This window comes from Vidua macroura, chromosome 4 (genome assembly GCF_024509145.1).
Source record: "Vidua macroura isolate BioBank_ID:100142 chromosome 4, ASM2450914v1, whole genome shotgun sequence".
Lineage (NCBI taxonomy): Eukaryota > Metazoa > Chordata > Aves > Passeriformes > Viduidae > Vidua > Vidua macroura.
Window position 1 is genome coordinate 17631329 of NC_071574.1, and position 22897 is coordinate 17654225.

Consider the following 22897-nt stretch of genomic DNA (forward strand, 5'->3'; position numbering starts at 1 on the left):
GAAAAGCAGCAAAGCTGAACAGCCTGCCTCAGCTTCAGTACTCTGCAATTGACTGAAGTTGAAAAACGAAGCAGCAGAGCAGCTGGCTTCTGTGCGCACTGAAGGCACTTGCAAGAATCCAGCAGCTGCTTCTTCACAAGCACAGTCAGCTGCCTATCTTCTTCTTTCTCCACAAACTCACCGCTGCCCTTCTTCTCAGCAGCTGCCATCGTGTTCTCTGCATCTGGGAGCCTCAGGGCACGAGCAGGATTTTCCCAGGAGGGATGCATCAGGACTCCGTAAAAAGCCAGGCAAGTTGTCCTGGAACGCCTTCCATCCGCATGCCAAGAGTGAATTCCAGAGGCAGGAGAGTGGCAGCCACCCTCCTCCAGCAGTCTGCACGCTTCGCACACAAGCCCGCTTCTTTGCGCCTTCCTTCTTCGCCTCTTGCAAGCCACCGCGGATCTCTGGCTGCCGGAGGCGAAGAAGCGGCTTCTTCGCGCACAGCTGAGTGGAGCGCCGCTTCTGCCGAAAGACGCCGGGAAGCGGCTCTTCCCTTCGGCCAGCTCCGGAGCGCCGCGTTCTGCCTCTCTAGTCGCCTAGATCTTAGCGAAAAGCTTTTCCACTCCATTTCTCAAGGCGAAAGTCTAGCAGCACTGCTCACTTCCCCCGATCTTGCCACGAGGTGGGATTTGCTGCACATTGCAAGGACACTGCACTTTCCTGGGCAAGCTGCAAACTTGCTGGCAGATGGCCGTGCTCTCTGCCCACTCCTGCCCAGCTCTGGGTAGTAGCGGTCACGCTGCAGCCTGGCGAAGGTAAGAAACCTGGAGAGCTGCCACGCTGCATTAGGGCAGCTGAGCGGCTGAAAAGCAGCAAAGCTGAACAGCCTGCCTCAGCTTCAGTACTCTGCGATTGACTGTAGTTGAAAAACGAAGCAGCAGAGCAGCTGGCTTCTGTGTGCACTGAAGGCACTTGCAAGAATCCAGCAGCTGCTTCTTCACAAGCACAGTCAGCTGCCTATCTTCTTCTTTCTCGACAAACTCACCGCTGCCCTTCTTCTCAGCAGCTGCCATCGTGTTCTCTGCATCTGGGAGCCTCAGGGCACGAGCAGGATTTTCCCAGGAGGGATGCATCAGGACTCCGTAAAAAGCCAGGCAAGTTGTCCTGGAACGCCTTCCATCCGCATGCCAAGAGTGAATTCCAGAGGCAGGAGAGTGGCAGCCACCCTCCTCCAGCAGTCTGCACGCTTCGCACACAAGCCCGCTTCTTTGCGCCTTCCTTCTTCGCCTCTTGCAAGCCACCGCGGATCTCTGGCTGCCGGAGGCGAAGAAGCGGCTTCTTCGCGCACAGCTGAGTGGAGCGCCGCTTCTGCCGAAAGACGCCGGGAAGCGGCTCTTCCCTTCGGCCAGCTCCGGAGCGCCGCGTTCTGCCTCTCTAGTCGCCTAGATCTTAGCGAAAAGCTTTTCCACTCCATTTCTCAAGGCGAAAGTCTAGCAGCACTGCTCACTTCCCCCGATCTTGCCACGAAGTGGGATTTGCTGCACATTGCAAGGACACTGCACTTTCCTGGGCAAGCTGCAAACTTGCTGGCAGATGGCCGTGCTCTCTGCCCACTCCTGCCCAGCTCTGGGTAGTAGCGGTCACGCTGCAGCCTGGCGAAGGTAAGAAACCTGGAGAGCTGCCACGCTGCATTAGGGCAGCTGAGCGGCTGAAAAGCAGCAAAGCTGAACAGCCTGCCTCAGCTTCAGTACTCTGCGATTGACTGAAGTTGAAAAACGAAGCAGCAGAGCAGCTGGCTTCTGTGCGCACTGAAGGCACTTGCAAGAATCCAGCAGCTGCTTCTTCACAAGCACAGTCAGCTGCCTATCTTCTTCTTTCTCCACAAACTCACCGCTGCCCTTCTTCTCAGCAGCTGCCATCGTGTTCTCTGCATCTGGGAGCCTCAGGGCACGAGCAGGATTTTCCCAGGAGGGATGCATCAGGACTCCGTAAAAAGCCAGGCAAGTTGTCCTGGAACGCCTTCCATCCGCATGCCAAGAGTGAATTCCAGAGGCAGGAGAGTGGCAGCCACCCTCCTCCAGCAGTCTGCACGCTTCGCACACAAGCCCGCTTCTTTGCGCCTTCCTTCTTCGCCTCTTGCAAGCCACCGCGGATCTCTGGCTGCCGGAGGCGAAGAAGCGGCTTCTTCGCGCACAGCTGAGTGGAGCGCCGCTTCTGCCGAAAGACGCCGGGAAGCGGCTCTTCCCTTCGGCCAGCTCCGGAGCGCCGCGTTCTGCCTCTCTAGTCGCCTAGATCTTAGCGAAAAGCTTTTCCACTCCATTTCTCAAGGCGAAAGTCTAGCAGCACTGCTCACTTCCCCCGATCTTGCCACGAGGTGGGATTTGCTGCACATTGCAAGGACACTGCACTTTCCTGGGCAAGCTGCAAACTTGCTGGCAGATGGCCGTGCTCTCTGCCCACTCCTGCCCAGCTCTGGGTAGTAGCGGTCACGCTGCAGCCTGGCGAAGGTAAGAAACCTGGAGAGCTGCCACGCTGCATTAGGGCAGCTGAGCGGCTGAAAAGCAGCAAAGCTGAACAGCCTGCCTCAGCTTCAGTACTCTGCAATTGACTGAAGTTGAAAAACGAAGCAGCAGAGCAGCTGGCTTCTGTGCGCACTGAAGGCACTTGCAAGAATCCAGCAGCTGCTTCTTCACAAGCACAGTCAGCTGCCTATCTTCTTCTTTCTCCACAAACTCACCGCTGCCCTTCTTCTCAGCAGCTGCCATCGTGTTCTCTGCATCTGGGAGCCTCAGGGCACGAGCAGGATTTTCCCAGGAGGGATGCATCAGGACTCCGTAAAAAGCCAGGCAAGTTGTCCTGGAACGCCTTCCATCCGCATGCCAAGAGTGAATTCCAGAGGCAGGAGAGTGGCAGCCACCCTCCTCCAGCAGTCTGCACGCTTCGCACACAAGCCCGCTTCTTTGCGCCTTCCTTCTTCGCCTCTTGCAAGCCACCGCGGATCTCTGGCTGCCGGAGGCGAAGAAGCGGCTTCTTCGCGCACAGCTGAGTGGAGCGCCGCTTCTGCCGAAAGACGCCGGGAAGCGGCTCTTCCCTTCGGCCAGCTCCGGAGCGCCGCGTTCTGCCTCTCTAGTCGCCTAGATCTTAGCGAAAAGCTTTTCCACTCCATTTCTCAAGGCGAAAGTCTAGCAGCACTGCTCACTTCCCCCGATCTTGCCACGAGGTGGGATTTGCTGCACATTGCAAGGACACTGCACTTTCCTGGGCAAGCTGCAAACTTGCTGGCAGATGGCCGTGCTCTCTGCCCACTCCTGCCCAGCTCTGGGTAGTAGCGGTCACGCTGCAGCCTGGCGAAGGTAAGAAACCTGGAGAGCTGCCACGCTGCATTAGGGCAGCTGAGCGGCTGAAAAGCAGCAAAGCTGAACAGCCTGCCTCAGCTTCAGTACTCTGCGATTGACTGTAGTTGAAAAACGAAGCAGCAGAGCAGCTGGCTTCTGTGCGCACTGAAGGCACTTGCAAGAATCCAGCAGCTGCTTCTTCACAAGCACAGTCAGCTGCCTATCTTCTTCTTTCTCGACAAACTCACCGCTGCCCTTCTTCTCAGCAGCTGCCATCGTGTTCTCTGCATCTGGGAGCCTCAGGGCACGAGCAGGATTTTCCCAGGAGGGATGCATCAGGACTCCGTAAAAAGCCAGGCAAGTTGTCCTGGAACGCCTTCCATCCGCATGCCAAGAATGAATTCCAGAGGCAGGAGAGTGGCAGCCACCCTCCTCCAGCAGTCTGCACGCTTCGCACACAAGCCCGCTTCTTTGCGCCTTCCTTCTTCGCCTCTTGCAAGCCACCGCGGATCTCTGGCTGCCGGAGGCGAAGAAGCGGCTTCTTCGCGCACAGCTGAGTGGAGCGCCGCTTCTGCCGAAAGACGCCGGGAAGCGGCTCTTCCCTTCGGCCAGCTCCGGAGCGCCGCGTTCTGCCGCTCTAGTCGCCTAGATCTTAGCGAAAAGCTTTTCCACTCCATTTCTCAAGGCGAAAGTCTAGCAGCACTGCTCACTTCCCCCGATCTTGCCACGAAGTGGGATTTGCTGCACATTGCAAGGACACTGCACTTTCCTGGGCAAGCTGCAAACTTGCTGGCAGATGGCCGTGCTCTCTGCCCACTCCTGCCCAGCTCTGGGTAGTAGCGGTCACGCTGCAGCCTGGCGAAGGTAAGAAACCTGGAGAGCTGCCACGCTGCATTAGGGCAGCTGAGCGGCTGAAAAGCAGCAAAGCTGAACAGCCTGCCTCAGCTTCAGTACTCTGCGATTGACTGAAGTTGAAAAACGAAGCAGCAGAGCAGCTGGCTTCTGTGCGCACTGAAGGCACTTGCAAGAATCCAGCAGCTGCTTCTTCACAAGCACAGTCAGCTGCCTATCTTCTTCTTTCTCCACAAACTCACCGCTGCCCTTCTTCTCAGCAGCTGCCATCGTGTTCTCTGCATCTGGGAGCCTCAGGGCACGAGCAGGATTTTCCCAGGAGGGATGCATCAGGACTCCGTAAAAAGCCAGGCAAGTTGTCCTGGAACGCCTTCCATCCGCATGCCAAGAGTGAATTCCAGAGGCAGGAGAGTGGCAGCCACCCTCCTCCAGCAGTCTGCACGCTTCGCACACAAGCCCGCTTCTTTGCGCCTTCCTTCTTCGCCTCTTGCAAGCCACCGCGGATCTCTGGCTGCCGGAGGCGAAGAAGCGGCTTCTTCGCGCACAGCTGAGTGGAGCGCCGCTTCTGCCGAAAGACGCCGGGAAGCGGCTCTTCCCTTCGGCCAGCTCCGGAGCGCCGCGTTCTGCCTCTCTAGTCGCCTAGATCTTAGCGAAAAGCTTTTCCACTCCATTTCTCAAGGCGAAAGTCTAGCAGCACTGCTCACTTCCCCCGATCTTGCCACGAAGTGGGATTTGCTGCACATTGCAAGGACACTGCACTTTCCTGGGCAAGCTGCAAACTTGCTGGCAGATGGCCGTGCTCTCTGCCCACTCCTGCCCAGCTCTGGGTAGTAGCGGTCACGCTGCAGCCTGGCGAAGGTAAGAAACCTGGAGAGCTGCAACGCTGCATTAGGGCAGCTGAGCGGCTGAAAAGCAGCAAAGCTGAACAGCCTGCCTCAGCTTCAGTACTCTGCGATTGACTGAAGTTGAAAAACGAAGCAGCAGAGCAGCTGGCTTCTGTGCGCACTGAAGGCACTTGCAAGAATCCAGCAGCTGCTTCTTCACAAGCACAGTCAGCTGCCTATCTTCTTCTTTCTTGACAAACTCACCGCTGCCCTTCTTCTCAGCAGCTGCCATCGTGTTCTCTGCATCTGGGAGCCTCAGGGCACGAGCAGGATTTTCCCAGGAGGGATGCATCAGGACTCCGTAAAAAGCCAGGCAAGTTGTCCTGGAACGCCTTCCATCCGCATGCCAAGAGTGAATTCCAGAGGCAGGAGAGTGGCAGCCACCCTCCTCCAGCAGTCTGCACGCTTCGCACACAAGCCCGCTTCTTTGCGCCTTCCTTCTTCGCCTCTTGCAAGCCACCGCGGATCTCTGGCTGCCGGAGGCGAAGAAGCGGCTTCTTCGCGCACAGCTGAGTGGAGCGCCGCTTCTGCCGAAAGACGCCGGGAAGCGGCTCTTCCCTTCGGCCAGCTCCGGAGCGCCGCGTTCTGCCGCTCTAGTCGCCTAGATCTTAGCGAAAAGCTTTTCCACTCCATTTCTCAAGGCGAAAGTCTAGCAGCACTGCTCACTTCCCCCGATCTTGCCACGAAGTGGGATTTGCTGCACATTGCAAGGACACTGCACTTTCCTGGGCAAGCTGCAAACTTGCTGGCAGATGGCCGTGCTCTCTGCCCACTCCTGCCCAGCTCTGGGTAGTAGCGGTCACGCTGCAGCCTGGCGAAGGTAAGAAACCTGGAGAGCTGCCACGCTGCATTAGGGCAGCTGAGCGGCTGAAAAGCAGCAAAGCTGAACAGCCTGCCTCAGCTTCAGTACTCTGCGATTGACTGAAGTTGAAAAACGAAGCAGCAGAGCAGCTGGCTTCTGTGCGCACTGAAGGCACTTGCAAGAATCCAGCAGCTGCTTCTTCACAAGCACAGTCAGCTGCCTATCTTCTTCTTTCTTGACAAACTCACCGCTGCCCTTCTTCTCAGCAGCTGCCATCGTGTTCTCTGCATCTGGGAGCCTCAGGGCACGAGCAGGATTTTCCCAGGAGGGATGCATCAGGACTCCGTAAAAAGCCAGGCAAGTTGTCCTGGAACGCCTTCCATCCGCATGCCAAGAGTGAATTCCGCAGGCAGGAGAGTGGCAGCCACCCTCCTCCAGCAGTCTGCACGCTTCGCACACAAGCCCGCTTCTTTGCGCCTTCCTTCTTCGCCTCTTGCAAGCCACCGCGGATCTCTGGCTGCCGGAGGCGAAGAAGCGGCTTCTTCGCGCACAGCTGAGTGGAGCGCCGCTTCTGCCGAAAGACGCCGGGAAGCGGCGCTTCCCTTCGGCCAGCTCCGGAGCGCCGCGTTCTGCCTCTCTAGTCGCCTAGATCTTAGCGAAAAGCTTTTCCACTCCATTTCTCAAGGCGAAAGTCTAGCAGCACTGCTCACTTCCCCCGATCTTGCCACGAAGTGGGATTTGCTGCACATTGCAAGGACACTGCACTTTCCTGGGCAAGCTGCAAACTTGCTGGCAGATGGCCGTGCTCTCTGCCCACTCCTGCCCAGCTCTGGGTAGTAGCGGTCACGCTGCAGCCTGGCGAAGGTAAGAAACCTGGAGAGCTGCCACGCTGCATTAGGGCAGCTGAGCGGCTGAAAAGCAGCAAAGCTGAACAGCCTGCCTCAGCTTCAGTACTCTGCGATTGACTGAAGTTGAAAAACGAAGCAGCAGAGCAGCTGGCTTCTGTGCGCACTGAAGGCACTTGCAAGAATCCAGCAGCTGCTTCTTCACAAGCACAGTCAGCTGCCTATCTTCTTCTTTCTCCACAAACTCACCGCTGCCCTTCTTCTCAGCAGCTGCCATCGTGTTCTCTGCATCTGGGAGCCTCAGGGCACGAGCAGGATTTTCCCAGGAGGGATGCATCAGGACTCCGTAAAAAGCCAGGCAAGTTGTCCTGGAACGCCTTCCATCCGCATGCCAAGAATGAATTCCGCAGGCAGGAGAGTGGCAGCCACCCTCCTCCAGCAGTCTGCACGCTTCGCACACAAGCCCGCTTCTTTGCGCCTTCCTTCTTCGCCTCTTGCAAGCCACCGCGGATCTCTGGCTGCCGGAGGCGAAGAAGCGGCTTCTTCGCGCACAGCTGAGTGGAGCGCCGCTTCTGCCGAAAGACGCCGGGAAGCGGCTCTTCCCTTCGGCCAGCTCCGGAGCGCCGCGTTCTGCCGCTCTAGTCGCCTAGATCTTAGCGAAAAGCTTTTCCACTCCATTTCTCAAGGCGAAAGTCTAGCAGCACTGCTCACTTCCCCCGATCTTGCCACGAAGTGGGATTTGCTGCACATTGCAAGGACACTGCACTTTCCTGGGCAAGCTGCAAACTTGCTGGCAGATGGCCGTGCTCTCTGCCCACTCCTGCCCAGCTCTGGGTAGTAGCGGTCACGCTGCAGCCTGGCGAAGGTAAGAAACCTGGAGAGCTGCCACGCTGCATTAGGGCAGCTGAGCGGCTGAAAAGCAGCAAAGCTGAACAGCCTGCCTCAGCTTCAGTACTCTGCGATTGACTGAAGTTGAAAAACGAAGCAGCAGAGCAGCTGGCTTCTGTGCGCACTGAAGGCACTTGCAAGAATCCAGCAGCTGCTTCTTCACAAGCACAGTCAGCTGCCTATCTTCTTCTTTCTCCACAAACTCACCGCTGCCCTTCTTCTCAGCAGCTGCCATCGTGTTCTCTGCATCTGGGAGCCTCAGGGCACGAGCAGGATTTTCCCAGGAGGGATGCATCAGGACTCCGTAAAAAGCCAGGCAAGTTGTCCTGGAACGCCTTCCATCCGCATGCCAAGAGTGAATTCCAGAGGCAGGAGAGTGGCAGCCACCCTCCTCCAGCAGTCTGCACGCTTCGCACACAAGCCCGCTTCTTTGCGCCTTCCTTCTTCGCCTCTTGCAAGCCACCGCGGATCTCTGGCTGCCGGAGGCGAAGAAGCGGCTTCTTCGCGCACAGCTGAGTGGAGCGCCGCTTCTGCCGAAAGACGCCGGGAAGCGGCTCTTCCCTTCGGCCAGCTCCGGAGCGCCGCGTTCTGCCTCTCTAGTCGCCTAGATCTTAGCGAAAAGCTTTTCCACTCCATTTCTCAAGGCGAAAGTCTAGCAGCACTGCTCACTTCCCCCGATCTTGCCACGAAGTGGGATTTGCTGCACATTGCAAGGACACTGCACTTTCCTGGGCAAGCTGCAAACTTGCTGGCAGATGGCCGTGCTCTCTGCCCACTCCTGCCCAGCTCTGGGTAGTAGCGGTCACGCTGCAGCCTGGCGAAGGTAAGAAACCTGGAGAGCTGCCACGCTGCATTAGGGCAGCTGAGCGGCTGAAAAGCAGCAAAGCTGAACAGCCTGCCTCAGCTTCAGTACTCTGCAATTGACTGAAGTTGAAAAACGAAGCAGCAGAGCAGCTGGCTTCTGTGCGCACTGAAGGCACTTGCAAGAATCCAGCAGCTGCTTCTTCACAAGCACAGTCAGCTGCCTATCTTCTTCTTTCTCCACAAACTCACCGCTGCCCTTCTTCTCAGCAGCTGCCATCGTGTTCTCTGCATCTGGGAGCCTCAGGGCACGAGCAGGATTTTCCCAGGAGGGATGCATCAGGACTCCGTAAAAAGCCAGGCAAGTTGTCCTGGAACGCCTTCCATCCGCATGCCAAGAGTGAATTCCAGAGGCAGGAGAGTGGCAGCCACCCTCCTCCAGCAGTCTGCACGCTTCGCACACAAGCCCGCTTCTTTGCGCCTTCCTTCTTCGCCTCTTGCAAGCCACCGCGGATCTCTGGCTGCCGGAGGCGAAGAAGCGGCTTCTTCGCGCACAGCTGAGTGGAGCGCCGCTTCTGCCGAAAGACGCCGGGAAGCGGCTCTTCCCTTCGGCCAGCTCCGGAGCGCCGCGTTCTGCCGCTCTAGTCGCCTAGATCTTAGCGAAAAGCTTTTCCACTCCATTTCTCAAGGCGAAAGTCTAGCAGCACTGCTCACTTCCCCCGATCTTGCCACGAAGTGGGATTTGCTGCACATTGCAAGGACACTGCACTTTCCTGGGCAAGCTGCAAACTTGCTGGCAGATGGCCGTGCTCTCTGCCCACTCCTGCCCAGCTCTGGGTAGTAGCGGTCACGCTGCAGCCTGGCGAAGGTAAGAAACCTGGAGAGCTGCCACGCTGCATTAGGGCAGCTGAGCGGCTGAAAAGCAGCAAAGCTGAACAGCCTGCCTCAGCTTCAGTACTCTGCGATTGACTGAAGTTGAAAAACGAAGCAGCAGAGCAGCTGGCTTCTGTGCGCACTGAAGGCACTTGCAAGAATCCAGCAGCTGCTTCTTCACAAGCACAGTCAGCTGCCTATCTTCTTCTTTCTTGACAAACTCACCGCTGCCCTTCTTCTCAGCAGCTGCCATCGTGTTCTCTGCATCTGGGAGCCTCAGGGCACGAGCAGGATTTTCCCAGGAGGGATGCATCAGGACTCCGTAAAAAGCCAGGCAAGTTGTCCTGGAACGCCTTCCATCCGCATGCCAAGAGTGAATTCCGCAGGCAGGAGAGTGGCAGCCACCCTCCTCCAGCAGTCTGCACGCTTCGCACACAAGCCCGCTTCTTTGCGCCTTCCTTCTTCGCCTCTTGCAAGCCACCGCGGATCTCTGGCTGCCGGAGGCGAAGAAGCGGCTTCTTCGCGCACAGCTGAGTGGAGCGCCGCTTCTGCCGAAAGACGCCGGGAAGCGGCGCTTCCCTTCGGCCAGCTCCGGAGCGCCGCGTTCTGCCTCTCTAGTCGCCTAGATCTTAGCGAAAAGCTTTTCCACTCCATTTCTCAAGGCGAAAGTCTAGCAGCACTGCTCACTTCCCCCGATCTTGCCACGAAGTGGGATTTGCTGCACATTGCAAGGACACTGCACTTTCCTGGGCAAGCTGCAAACTTGCTGGCAGATGGCCGTGCTCTCTGCCCACTCCTGCCCAGCTCTGGGTAGTAGCGGTCACGCTGCAGCCTGGCGAAGGTAAGAAACCTGGAGAGCTGCCACGCTGCATTAGGGCAGCTGAGCGGCTGAAAAGCAGCAAAGCTGAACAGCCTGCCTCAGCTTCAGTACTCTGCGATTGACTGAAGTTGAAAAACGAAGCAGCAGAGCAGCTGGCTTCTGTGCGCACTGAAGGCACTTGCAAGAATCCAGCAGCTGCTTCTTCACAAGCACAGTCAGCTGCCTATCTTCTTCTTTCTCCACAAACTCACCGCTGCCCTTCTTCTCAGCAGCTGCCATCGTGTTCTCTGCATCTGGGAGCCTCAGGGCACGAGCAGGATTTTCCCAGGAGGGATGCATCAGGACTCCGTAAAAAGCCAGGCAAGTTGTCCTGGAACGCCTTCCATCCGCATGCCAAGAATGAATTCCGCAGGCAGGAGAGTGGCAGCCACCCTCCTCCAGCAGTCTGCACGCTTCGCACACAAGCCCGCTTCTTTGCGCCTTCCTTCTTCGCCTCTTGCAAGCCACCGCGGATCTCTGGCTGCCGGAGGCGAAGAAGCGGCTTCTTCGCGCACAGCTGAGTGGAGCGCCGCTTCTGCCGAAAGACGCCGGGAAGCGGCTCTTCCCTTCGGCCAGCTCCGGAGCGCCGCGTTCTGCCGCTCTAGTCGCCTAGATCTTAGCGAAAAGCTTTTCCACTCCATTTCTCAAGGCGAAAGTCTAGCAGCACTGCTCACTTCCCCCGATCTTGCCACGAAGTGGGATTTGCTGCACATTGCAAGGACACTGCACTTTCCTGGGCAAGCTGCAAACTTGCTGGCAGATGGCCGTGCTCTCTGCCCACTCCTGCCCAGCTCTGGGTAGTAGCGGTCACGCTGCAGCCTGGCGAAGGTAAGAAACCTGGAGAGCTGCCACGCTGCATTAGGGCAGCTGAGCGGCTGAAAAGCAGCAAAGCTGAACAGCCTGCCTCAGCTTCAGTACTCTGCGATTGACTGAAGTTGAAAAACGAAGCAGCAGAGCAGCTGGCTTCTGTGCGCACTGAAGGCACTTGCAAGAATCCAGCAGCTGCTTCTTCACAAGCACAGTCAGCTGCCTATCTTCTTCTTTCTCCACAAACTCACCGCTGCCCTTCTTCTCAGCAGCTGCCATCGTGTTCTCTGCATCTGGGAGCCTCAGGGCACGAGCAGGATTTTCCCAGGAGGGATGCATCAGGACTCCGTAAAAAGCCAGGCAAGTTGTCCTGGAACGCCTTCCATCCGCATGCCAAGAGTGAATTCCAGAGGCAGGAGAGTGGCAGCCACCCTCCTCCAGCAGTCTGCACGCTTCGCACACAAGCCCGCTTCTTTGCGCCTTCCTTCTTCGCCTCTTGCAAGCCACCGCGGATCTCTGGCTGCCGGAGGCGAAGAAGCGGCTTCTTCGCGCACAGCTGAGTGGAGCGCCGCTTCTGCCGAAAGACGCCGGGAAGCGGCTCTTCCCTTCGGCCAGCTCCGGAGCGCCGCGTTCTGCCTCTCTAGTCGCCTAGATCTTAGCGAAAAGCTTTTCCACTCCATTTCTCAAGGCGAAAGTCTAGCAGCACTGCTCACTTCCCCCGATCTTGCCACGAAGTGGGATTTGCTGCACATTGCAAGGACACTGCACTTTCCTGGGCAAGCTGCAAACTTGCTGGCAGATGGCCGTGCTCTCTGCCCACTCCTGCCCAGCTCTGGGTAGTAGCGGTCACGCTGCAGCCTGGCGAAGGTAAGAAACCTGGAGAGCTGCCACGCTGCATTAGGGCAGCTGAGCGGCTGAAAAGCAGCAAAGCTGAACAGCCTGCCTCAGCTTCAGTACTCTGCGATTGACTGAAGTTGAAAAACGAAGCAGCAGAGCAGCTGGCTTCTGTGCGCACTGAAGGCACTTGCAAGAATCCAGCAGCTGCTTCTTCACAAGCACAGTCAGCTGCCTATCTTCTTCTTTCTCCACAAACTCACCGCTGCCCTTCTTCTCAGCAGCTGCCATCGTGTTCTCTGCATCTGGGAGCCTCAGGGCACGAGCAGGATTTTCCCAGGAGGGATGCATCAGGACTCCGTAAAAAGCCAGGCAAGTTGTCCTGGAACGCCTTCCATCCGCATGCCAAGAGTGAATTCCGCAGGCAGGAGAGTGGCAGCCACCCTCCTCCAGCAGTCTGCACGCTTCGCACACAAGCCCGCTTCTTTGCGCCTTCCTTCTTCGCCTCTTGCAAGCCACCGCGGATCTCTGGCTGCCGGAGGCGAAGAAGCGGCTTCTTCGCGCACAGCTGAGTGGAGCGCCGCTTCTGCCGAAAGACGCCGGGAAGCGGCGCTTCCCTTCGGCCAGCTCCGGAGCGCCGCGTTCTGCCTCTCTAGTCGCCTAGATCTTAGCGAAAAGCTTTTCCACTCCATTTCTCAAGGCGAAAGTCTAGCAGCACTGCTCACTTCCCCCGATCTTGCCACGAAGTGGGATTTGCTGCACATTGCAAGGACACTGCACTTTCCTGGGCAAGCTGCAAACTTGCTGGCAGATGGCCGTGCTCTCTGCCCACTCCTGCCCAGCTCTGGGTAGTAGCGGTCACGCTGCAGCCTGGCGAAGGTAAGAAACCTGGAGAGCTGCCACGCTGCATTAGGGCAGCTGAGCGGCTGAAAAGCAGCAAAGCTGAACAGCCTGCCTCAGCTTCAGTACTCTGCGATTGACTGAAGTTGAAAAACGAAGCAGCAGAGCAGCTGGCTTCTGTGCGCACTGAAGGCACTTGCAAGAATCCAGCAGCTGCTTCTTCACAAGCACAGTCAGCTGCCTATCTTCTTCTTTCTCCACAAACTCACCGCTGCCCTTCTTCTCAGCAGCTGCCATCGTGTTCTCTGCATCTGGGAGCCTCAGGGCACGAGCAGGATTTTCCCAGGAGGGATGCATCAGGACTCCGTAAAAAGCCAGGCAAGTTGTCCTGGAACGCCTTCCATCCGCATGCCAAGAATGAATTCCGCAGGCAGGAGAGTGGCAGCCACCCTCCTCCAGCAGTCTGCACGCTTCGCACACAAGCCCGCTTCTTTGCGCCTTCCTTCTTCGCCTCTTGCAAGCCACCGCGGATCTCTGGCTGCCGGAGGCGAAGAAGCGGCTTCTTCGCGCACAGCTGAGTGGAGCGCCGCTTCTGCCGAAAGACGCCGGGAAGCGGCTCTTCCCTTCGGCCAGCTCCGGAGCGCCGCGTTCTGCCGCTCTAGTCGCCTAGATCTTAGCGAAAAGCTTTTCCACTCCATTTCTCAAGGCGAAAGTCTAGCAGCACTGCTCACTTCCCCCGATCTTGCCACGAAGTGGGATTTGCTGCACATTGCAAGGACACTGCACTTTCCTGGGCAAGCTGCAAACTTGCTGGCAGATGGCCGTGCTCTCTGCCCACTCCTGCCCAGCTCTGGGTAGTAGCGGTCACGCTGCAGCCTGGCGAAGGTAAGAAACCTGGAGAGCTGCCACGCTGCATTAGGGCAGCTGAGCGGCTGAAAAGCAGCAAAGCTGAACAGCCTGCCTCAGCTTCAGTACTCTGCGATTGACTGAAGTTGAAAAACGAAGCAGCAGAGCAGCTGGCTTCTGTGCGCACTGAAGGCACTTGCAAGAATCCAGCAGCTGCTTCTTCACAAGCACAGTCAGCTGCCTATCTTCTTCTTTCTCCACAAACTCACCGCTGCCCTTCTTCTCAGCAGCTGCCATCGTGTTCTCTGCATCTGGGAGCCTCAGGGCACGAGCAGGATTTTCCCAGGAGGGATGCATCAGGACTCCGTAAAAAGCCAGGCAAGTTGTCCTGGAACGCCTTCCATCCGCATGCCAAGAGTGAATTCCAGAGGCAGGAGAGTGGCAGCCACCCTCCTCCAGCAGTCTGCACGCTTCGCACACAAGCCCGCTTCTTTGCGCCTTCCTTCTTCGCCTCTTGCAAGCCACCGCAGATCTCTGGCTGCCGGAGGCGAAGAAGCGGCTTCTTCGCGCACAGCTGAGTGGAGCGCCGCTTCTGCCGAAAGACGCCGGGAAGCGGCTCTTCCCTTCGGCCAGCTCCGGAGCGCCGCGTTCTGCCTCTCTAGTCGCCTAGATCTTAGCGAAAAGCTTTTCCACTCCATTTCTCAAGGCGAAAGTCTAGCAGCACTGCTCACTTCCCCCGATCTTGCCACGAAGTGGGATTTGCTGCACATTGCAAGGACACTGCACTTTCCTGGGCAAGCTGCAAACTTGCTGGCAGATGGCCGTGCTCTCTGCCCACTCCTGCCCAGCTCTGGGTAGTAGCGGTCACGCTGCAGCCTGGCGAAGGTAAGAAACCTGGAGAGCTGCCACGCTGCATTAGGGCAGCTGAGCGGCTGAAAAGCAGCAAAGCTGAACAGCCTGCCTCAGCTTCAGTACTCTGCGATTGACTGAAGTTGAAAAACGAAGCAGCAGAGCAGCTGGCTTCTGTGCGCACTGAAGGCACTTGCAAGAATCCAGCAGCTGCTTCTTCACAAGCACAGTCAGCTGCCTATCTTCTTCTTTCTCCACAAACTCACCGCTGCCCTTCTTCTCAGCAGCTGCCATCGTGTTCTCTGCATCTGGGAGCCTCAGGGCACGAGCAGGATTTTCCCAGGAGGGATGCATCAGGACTCCGTAAAAAGCCAGGCAAGTTGTCCTGGAACGCCTTCCATCCGCATGCCAAGAGTGAATTCCAGAGGCAGGAGAGTGGCAGCCACCCTCCTCCAGCAGTCTGCACGCTTCGCACACAAGCCCGCTTCTTTGCGCCTTCCTTCTTCGCCTCTTGCAAGCCACCGCGGATCTCTGGCCGCCGGAGGCGAAGAAGCGGCTTCTTCGCGCACAGCTGAGTGGAGCGCCGCTTCTGCCGAAAGACGCCGGGAAGCGGCGCTTCCCTTCGGCCAGCTCCGGAGCGCCGCGTTCTGCCTCTCTAGTCGCCTAGATCTTAGCGAAAAGCTTTTCCACTCCATTTCTCAAGGCGAAAGTCTAGCAGCACTGCTCACTTCCCCCGATCTTGCCACGAAGTGGGATTTGCTGCACATTGCAAGGACACTGCACTTTCCTGGGCAAGCTGCAAACTTGCTGGCAGATGGCCGTGCTCTCTGCCCACTCCTGCCCAGCTCTGGGTAGTAGCGGTCACGCTGCAGCCTGGCGAAGGTAAGAAACCTGGAGAGCTGCCACGCTGCATTAGGGCAGCTGAGCGGCTGAAAAGCAGCAAAGCTGAACAGCCTGCCTCAGCTTCAGTACTCTGCGATTGACTGAAGTTGAAAAACGAAGCAGCAGAGCAGCTGGCTTCTGTGCGCACTGAAGGCACTTGCAAGAATCCAGCAGCTGCTTCTTCACAAGCACAGTCAGCTGCCTATCTTCTTCTTTCTCCACAAACTCACCGCTGCCCTTCTTCTCAGCAGCTGCCATCGTGTTCTCTGCATCTGGGAGCCTCAGGGCACGAGCAGGATTTTCCCAGGAGGGATGCATCAGGACTCCGTAAAAAGCCAGGCAAGTTGTCCTGGAACGCCTTCCATCCGCATGCCAAGAGTGAATTCCAGAGGCAGGAGAGTGGCAGCCACCCTCCTCCAGCAGTCTGCACGCTTCGCACACAAGCCCGCTTCTTTGCGCCTTCCTTCTTCGCCTCTTGCAAGCCACCGCGGATCTCTGGCTGCCGGAGGCGAAGAAGCGGCTTCTTCGCGCACAGCTGAGTGGAGCGCCGCTTCTGCCGAAAGACGCCGGGAAGCGGCTCTTCCCTTCGGCCAGCTCCGGAGCGCCGCGTTCTGCCGCTCTAGTCGCCTAGATCTTAGCGAAAAGCTTTTCCACTCCATTTCTCAAGGCGAAAGTCTAGCAGCACTGCTCACTTCCCCCGATCTTGCCACGAAGTGGGATTTGCTGCACATTGCAAGGACACTGCACTTTCCTGGGCAAGCTGCAAACTTGCTGGCAGATGGCCGTGCTCTCTGCCCACTCCTGCCCAGCTCTGGGTAGTAGCGGTCACGCTGCAGCCTGGCGAAGGTAAGAAACCTGGAGAGCTGCCACGCTGCATTAGGGCAGCTGAGCGGCTGAAAAGCAGCAAAGCTGAACAGCCTGCCTCAGCTTCAGTACTCTGCGATTGACTGAAGTTGAAAAACGAAGCAGCAGAGCAGCTGGCTTCTGTGCGCACTGAAGGCACTTGCAAGAATCCAGCAGCTGCTTCTTCACAAGCACAGTCAGCTGCCTATCTTCTTCTTTCTCCACAAACTCACCGCTGCCCTTCTTCTCAGCAGCTGCCATCGTGTTCTCTGCATCTGGGAGCCTCAGGGCACGAGCAGGATTTTCCCAGGAGGGATGCATCAGGACTCCGTAAAAAGCCAGGCAAGTTGTCCTGGAACGCCTTCCATCCGCATGCCAAGAGTGAATTCCGCAGGCAGGAGAGTGGCAGCCACCCTCCTCCAGCAGTCTGCACGCTTCGCACACAAGCCCGCTTCTTTGCGCCTTCCTTCTTCGCCTCTTGCAAGCCACCGCGGATCTCTGGCTGCCGGAGGCGAAGAAGCGGCTTCTTCGCGCACAGCTGAGTGGAGCGCCGCTTCTGCCGAAAGACGCCGGGAAGCGGCTCTTCCCTTCGGCCAGCTCCGGAGCGCCGCGTTCTGCCGCTCTAGTCGCCTAGATCTTAGCGAAAAGCTTTTCCACTCCATTTCTCAAGGCGAAAGTCTAGCAGCACTGCTCACTTCCCCCGATCTTGCCACGAAGTGGGATTTGCTGCACATTGCAAGGACACTGCACTTTCCTGGGCAAGCTGCAAACTTGCTGGCAGATGGCCGTGCTCTCTGCCCACTCCTGCCCAGCTCTGGGTAGTAGCGGTCACGCTGCAGCCTGGCGAAGGTAAGAAACCTGGAGAGCTGCCACGCTGCATTAGGGCAGCTGAGCGGCTGAAAAGCAGCAAAGCTGAACAGCCTGCCTCAGCTTCAGTACTCTGCGATTGACTGAAGTTGAAAAACGAAGCAGCAGAGCAGCTGGCTTCTGTGCGCACTGAAGGCACTTGCAAGAATCCAGCAGCTGCTTCTTCACAAGCACAGTCAGCTGCCTATCTTCTTCTTTCTTGACAAACTCACCGCTGCCCTTCTTCTCAGCAGCTGCCATCGTGTTCTCTGCATCTGGGAGCCTCAGGGCACGAGCAGGATTTTCCCAGGAGGGATGCATCAGGACTCCGTAAAAAGCCAGGCAAGTTGTCCTGGAACGCCTTCCATCCGCATGCCAAGAATGAATTCCGCAGGCAGGAGAGTGGCAGCCACCCTCCTCCAGCAGTCTGCACGCTTCGCACACAAGCCCGCTTCTTTGCGCCTTCCTTCTTCGCCTCTTGCAAGCCACCGCGGATCTCTGGCTGCCGGAGGCGAAGAAGCGGCTTCTTCGCGCACAGCTGAGTGGAGCGCCGCTTCTGCCGAAAGACGCCGGGAAGCGGCGCTTCCCTTCGGCCAGCTCCGGAGCGCCGCGTTCTGCCTCTCTAGTCGCCTAGATCTTAGCGAAAAGCTTTTCCACTCCATTTCTCAAGGCGAAAGTCTAGCAGCACTGCTCACTTCCCCCGATCTTGCCACGAAGTGGGATTTGCTGCACATTGCAAGGACACTGCACTTTCCTGGGCAAGCTGCAAACTTGCTGGCAGATGGCCGTGCTCTCTGCCCACTCCTGCCCAGCTCTGGGTAGTAGCGGTCACGCTGCAGCCTGGCGAAGGTAAGAAACCTGGAGAGCTGCCACGCTGCATTAGGGCAGCTGAGCGGCTGAAAAGCAGCAAAGCTGAACAGCCTGCCTCAGCTTCAGTACTCTGCGATTGACTGAAGTTGAAAAACGAAGCAGCAGAGCAGCTGGCTTCTGTGCGCACTGAAGGCACTTGCAAGAATCCAGCAGCTGCTTCTTCACAAGCACAGTCAGCTGCCTATCTTCTTCTTTCTTGACAAACTCACCGCTGCCCTTCTTCTCAGCAGCTGCCATCGTGTTCTCTGCATCTGGGAGCCTCAGGGCACGAGCAGGATTTTCCCAGGAGGGATGCATCAGGACTCCGTAAAAAGCCAGGCAAGTTGTCCTGGAACGCCTTCCATCCGCATGCCAAGAATGAATTCCGCAGGCAGGAGAGTGGCAGCCACCCTCCTCCAGCAGTCTGCACGCTTCGCACACAAGCCCGCTTCTTTGCGCCTTCCTTCTTCGCCTCTTGCAAGCCACCGCGGATCTCTGGCCGCCGGAGGCGAAGAAGCGGCTTCTTCGCGCACAGCTGAGTGGAGCGCCGCTTCTGCCGAAAGACGCCGGGAAGCGGCTCTTCCCTTCGGCCAGCTCCGGAGCGCCGCGTTCTGCCTCTCTAGTCGCCTAGATCTTAGCGAAAAGCTTTTCCACTCCATTTCTCAAGGCGAAAGTCTAGCAGCACTGCTCACTTCCCCCGATCTTGCCACGAAGTGGGATTTGCTGCACATTGCAAGGACACTGCACTTTCCTGGGCAAGCTGCAAACTTGCTGGCAGATGGCCGTGCTCTCTGCCCACTCCTGCCCAGCTCTGGGTAGTAGCGGTCACGCTGCAGCCTGGCGAAGGTAAGAAACCTGGAGAGCTGCCACGCTGCATTAGGGCAGCTGAGCGGCTGAAAAGCAGCAAAGCTGAACAGCCTGCCTCAGCTTCAGTACTCTGCGATTGACTGAAGTTGAAAAACGAAGCAGCAGAGCAGCTGGCTTCTGTGCGCACTGAAGGCACTTGCAAGAATCCAGCAGCTGCTTCTTCACAAGCACAGTCAGCTGCCTATCTTCTTCTTTCTCCACAAACTCACCGCTGCCCTTCTTCTCAGCAGCTGCCATCGTGTTCTCTGCATCTGGGAGCCTCAGGGCACGAGCAGGATTTTCCCAGGAGGGATGCATCAGGACTCCGTAAAAAGCCAGGCAAGTTGTCCTGGAACGCCTTCCATCCGCATGCCAAGAGTGAATTCCAGAGGCAGGAGAGTGGCAGCCACCCTCCTCCAGCAGTCTGCACGCTTCGCACACAAGCCCGCTTCTTTGCGCCTTCCTTCTTCGCCTCTTGCAAGCCACCGCGGATCTCTGGCTGCCGGAGGCGAAGAAGCGGCTTCTTCGCGCACAGCTGAGTGGAGCGCCGCTTCTGCCGAAAGACGCCGGGAAGCGGCTCTTCCCTTCGGCCAGCTCCGGAGCGCCGCGTTCTGCCTCTCTAGTCGCCTAGATCTTAGCGAAAAGCTTTTCCACTCCATTTCTCAAGGCGAAAGTCTAGCAGCACTGCTCACTTCCCCCGATCTTGCCACGAAGTGGGATTTGCTGCACATTGCAAGGACACTGCACTTTCCTGGGCAAGCTGCAAACTTGCTGGCAGATGGCCGTGCTCTCTGCCCACTCCTGCCCAGCTCTGGGTAGTAGCGGTCACGCTGCAGCCTGGCGAAGGTAAGAAACCTGGAGAGCTGCCACGCTGCATTAGGGCAGCTGAGCGGCTGAAAAGCAGCAAAGCTGAACAGCCTGCCTCAGCTTCAGTACTCTGCAATTGACTGAAGTTGAAAAACGAAGCAGCAGAGCAGCTGGCTTCCGTGCGCACTGAAGGCACTTGCAAGAATCCAGCAGCTGCTTCTTCACAAGCACAGTCAGCTGCCTATCTTCTTCTTTCTCCACAAACTCACCGCTGCCCTTCTTCTCAGCAGCTGCCATCGTGTTCTCTGCATCTGGGAGCCTCAGGGCACGAGCAGGATTTTCCCAGGAGGGATGCATCAGGACTCCGTAAAAAGCCAGGCAAGTTGTCCTGGAACGCCTTCCATCCGCATGCCAAGAATGAATTCCGCAGGCAGGAGAGTGGCAGCCACCCTCCTCCAGCAGTCTGCACGCTTCGCACACAAGCCCGCTTCTTTGCGCCTTCCTTCTTCGCCTCTTGCAAGCCACCGCGGATCTCTGGCCGCCGGAGGCGAAGAAGCGGCTTCTTCGCGCACAGCTGAGTGGAGCGCCGCTTCTGCCGAAAGACGCCGGGAAGCGGCTCTTCCCTTCGGCCAGCTCCGGAGCGCCGCGTTCTGCCTCTCTAGTCGCCTAGATCTTAGCGAAAAGCTTTTCCACTCCATTTCTCAAGGCGAAAGTCTAGCAGCACTGCTCACTTCCCCCGATCTTGCCACGAAGTGGGATTTGCTGCACATTGCAAGGACACTGCACTTTCCTGGGCAAGCTGCAAACTTGCTGGCAGATGGCCGTGCTCTCTGCCCACTCCTGCCCAGCTCTGGGTAGTAGCGGTCACGCTGCAGCCTGGCGAAGGTAAGAAACCTGGAGAGCTGCCACGCTGCATTAGGGCAGCTGAGCGGCTGAAAAGCAGCAAAGCTGAACAGCCTGCCTCAGCTTCAGTACTCTGCGATTGACTGAAGTTGAAAAACGAAGCAGCAGAGCAGCTGGCTTCTGTGCGCACTGAAGGCACTTGCAAGAATCCAGCAGCTGCTTCTTCACAAGCACAGTCAGCTGCCTATCTTCTTCTTTCTCCACAAACTCACCGCTGCCCTTCTTCTCAGCAGCTGCCATCGTGTTCTCTGCATCTGGGAGCCTCAGGGCACGAGCAGGATTTTCCCAGGAGGGATGCATCAGGACTCCGTAAAAAGCCAGGCAAGTTGTCCTGGAACGCCTTCCATCCGCATGCCAAGAGTGAATTCCAGAGGCAGGAGAGTGGCAGCCACCCTCCTCCAGCAGTCTGCACGCTTCGCACACAAGCCCGCTTCTTTGCGCCTTCCTTCTTCGCCTCTTGCAAGCCACCGCGGATCTCTGGCTGCCGGAGGCGAAGAAGCGGCTTCTTCGCGCACAGCTGAGTGGAGCGCCGCTTCTGCCGAAAGACGCCGGGAAGCGGCTCTTCCCTTCGGCCAGCTCCGGAGCGCCGCGTTCTGCCTCTCTAGTCGCCTAGATCTTAGCGAAAAGCTTTTCCACTCCATTTCTCAAGGCGAAAGTCTAGCAGCACTGCTCACTTCCCCCGATCTTGCCACGAGGTGGGATTTGCTGCACATTGCAAGGACACTGCACTTTCCTGGGCAAGCTGCAAACTTGCTGGCAGATGGCCGTGCTCTCTGCCCACTCCTGCCCAGCTCTGGGTAGTAGCGGTCACGCTGCAGCCTGGCGAAGGTAAGAAACCTGGAGAGCTGCCACGCTGCATTAGGGCAGCTGAGCGGCTGAAAAGCAGCAAAGCTGAACAGCCTGCCTCAGCTTCAGTACTCTGCGATTGACTGAAGTTGAAAAACGAAGCAGCAGAGCAGCTGGCTTCTGTGCGCACTGAAGGCACTTGCAAGAATCCAGCAGCTGCTTCTTCACAAGCACAGTCAGCTGCCTATCTTCTTCTTTCTCGACAAACTCACCGCTGCCCTTCTTCTCAGCAGCTGCCATCGTGTTCTCTGCATCTGGGAGCCTCAGGGCACGAGCAGGATTTTCCCAGGAGGGATGCATCAGGACTCCGTAAAAAGCCAGGCAAGTTGTCCTGGAACGCCTTCCATCCGCATGCCAAGAATGAATTCCAGAGGCAGGAGAGTGGCAGCCACCCTCCTCCAGCAGTCTGCACGCTTCGCACACAAGCCCGCTTCTTTGCGCCTTCCTTCTTCGCCTCTTGCAAGCCACCGCGGATCTCTGGCTGCCGGAGGCGAAGAAGCGGCTTCTTCGCGCACAGCTGAGTGGAGCGCCGCTTCTGCCGAAAGACGCCGGGAAGCGGCTCTTCCCTTCGGCCAGCTCCGGAGCGCCGCGTTCTGCCTCTCTAGTCGCCTAGATCTTAGCGAAAAGCTTTTCCACTCCATTTCTCAAGGCGAAAGTCTAGCAGCACTGCTCACTTCCCCCGATCTTGCCACGAAGTGGGATTTGCTGCACATTGCAAGGACACTGCACTTTCCTGGGCAAGCTGCAAACTTGCTGGCAGATGGCCGTGCTCTCTGCCCACTCCTGCCCAGCTCTGGGTAGTAGCGGTCACGCTGCAGCCTGGCGAAGGTAAGAAACCTGGAGAGCTGCCACGCTGCATTAGGGCAGCTGAGCGGCTGAAAAGCAGCAAAGCTGAACAGCCTGCCTCAGCTTCAGTACTCTGCGATTGACTGAAGTTGAAAAACGAAGCAGCAGAGCAGCTGGCTTCTGTGCGCACTGAAGGCACTTGCAAGAATCCAGCAGCTGCTTCTTCACAAGCACAGTCAGCTGCCTATCTTCTTCTTTCTCCACAAACTCACCGCTGCCCTTCTTCTCAGCAGCTGCCATCGTGTTCTCTGCATCTGGGAGCCTCAGGGCACGAGCAGGATTTTCCCAGGAGGGATGCATCAGGACTCCGTAAAAAGCCAGGCAAGTTGTCCTGGAACGCCTTCCATCCGCATGCCAAGAGTGAATTCCAGAGGCAGGAGAGTGGCAGCCACCCTCCTCCAGCAGTCTGCACGCTTCGCACACAAGCCCGCTTCTTTGCGCCTTCCTTCTTCGCCTCTTGCAAGCCACCGCGGATCTCTGGCTGCCGGAGGCGAAGAAGCGGCTTCTTCGCGCACAGCTGAGTGGAGCGCCGCTTCTGCCGAAAGACGCCGGGAAGCGGCTCTTCCCTTCGGCCAGCTCCGGAGCGCCGCGTTCTGCCTCTCTAGTCGCCTAGATCTTAGCGAAAAGCTTTTCCACTCCATTTCTCAAGGCGAAAGTCTAGCAGCACTGCTCACTTCCCCCGATCTTGCCACGAGGTGGGATTTGCTGCACATTGCAAGGACACTGCACTTTCCTGGGCAAGCTGCAAACTTGCTGGCAGATGGCCGTGCTCTCTGCCCACTCCTGCCCAGCTCTGGGTAGTAGCGGTCACGCTGCAGCCTGGCGAAGGTAAGAAACCTGGAGAGCTGCCACGCTGCATTAGGGCAGCTGAGCGGCTGAAAAGCAGCAAAGCTGAACAGCCTGCCTCAGCTTCAGTACTCTGCAATTGACTG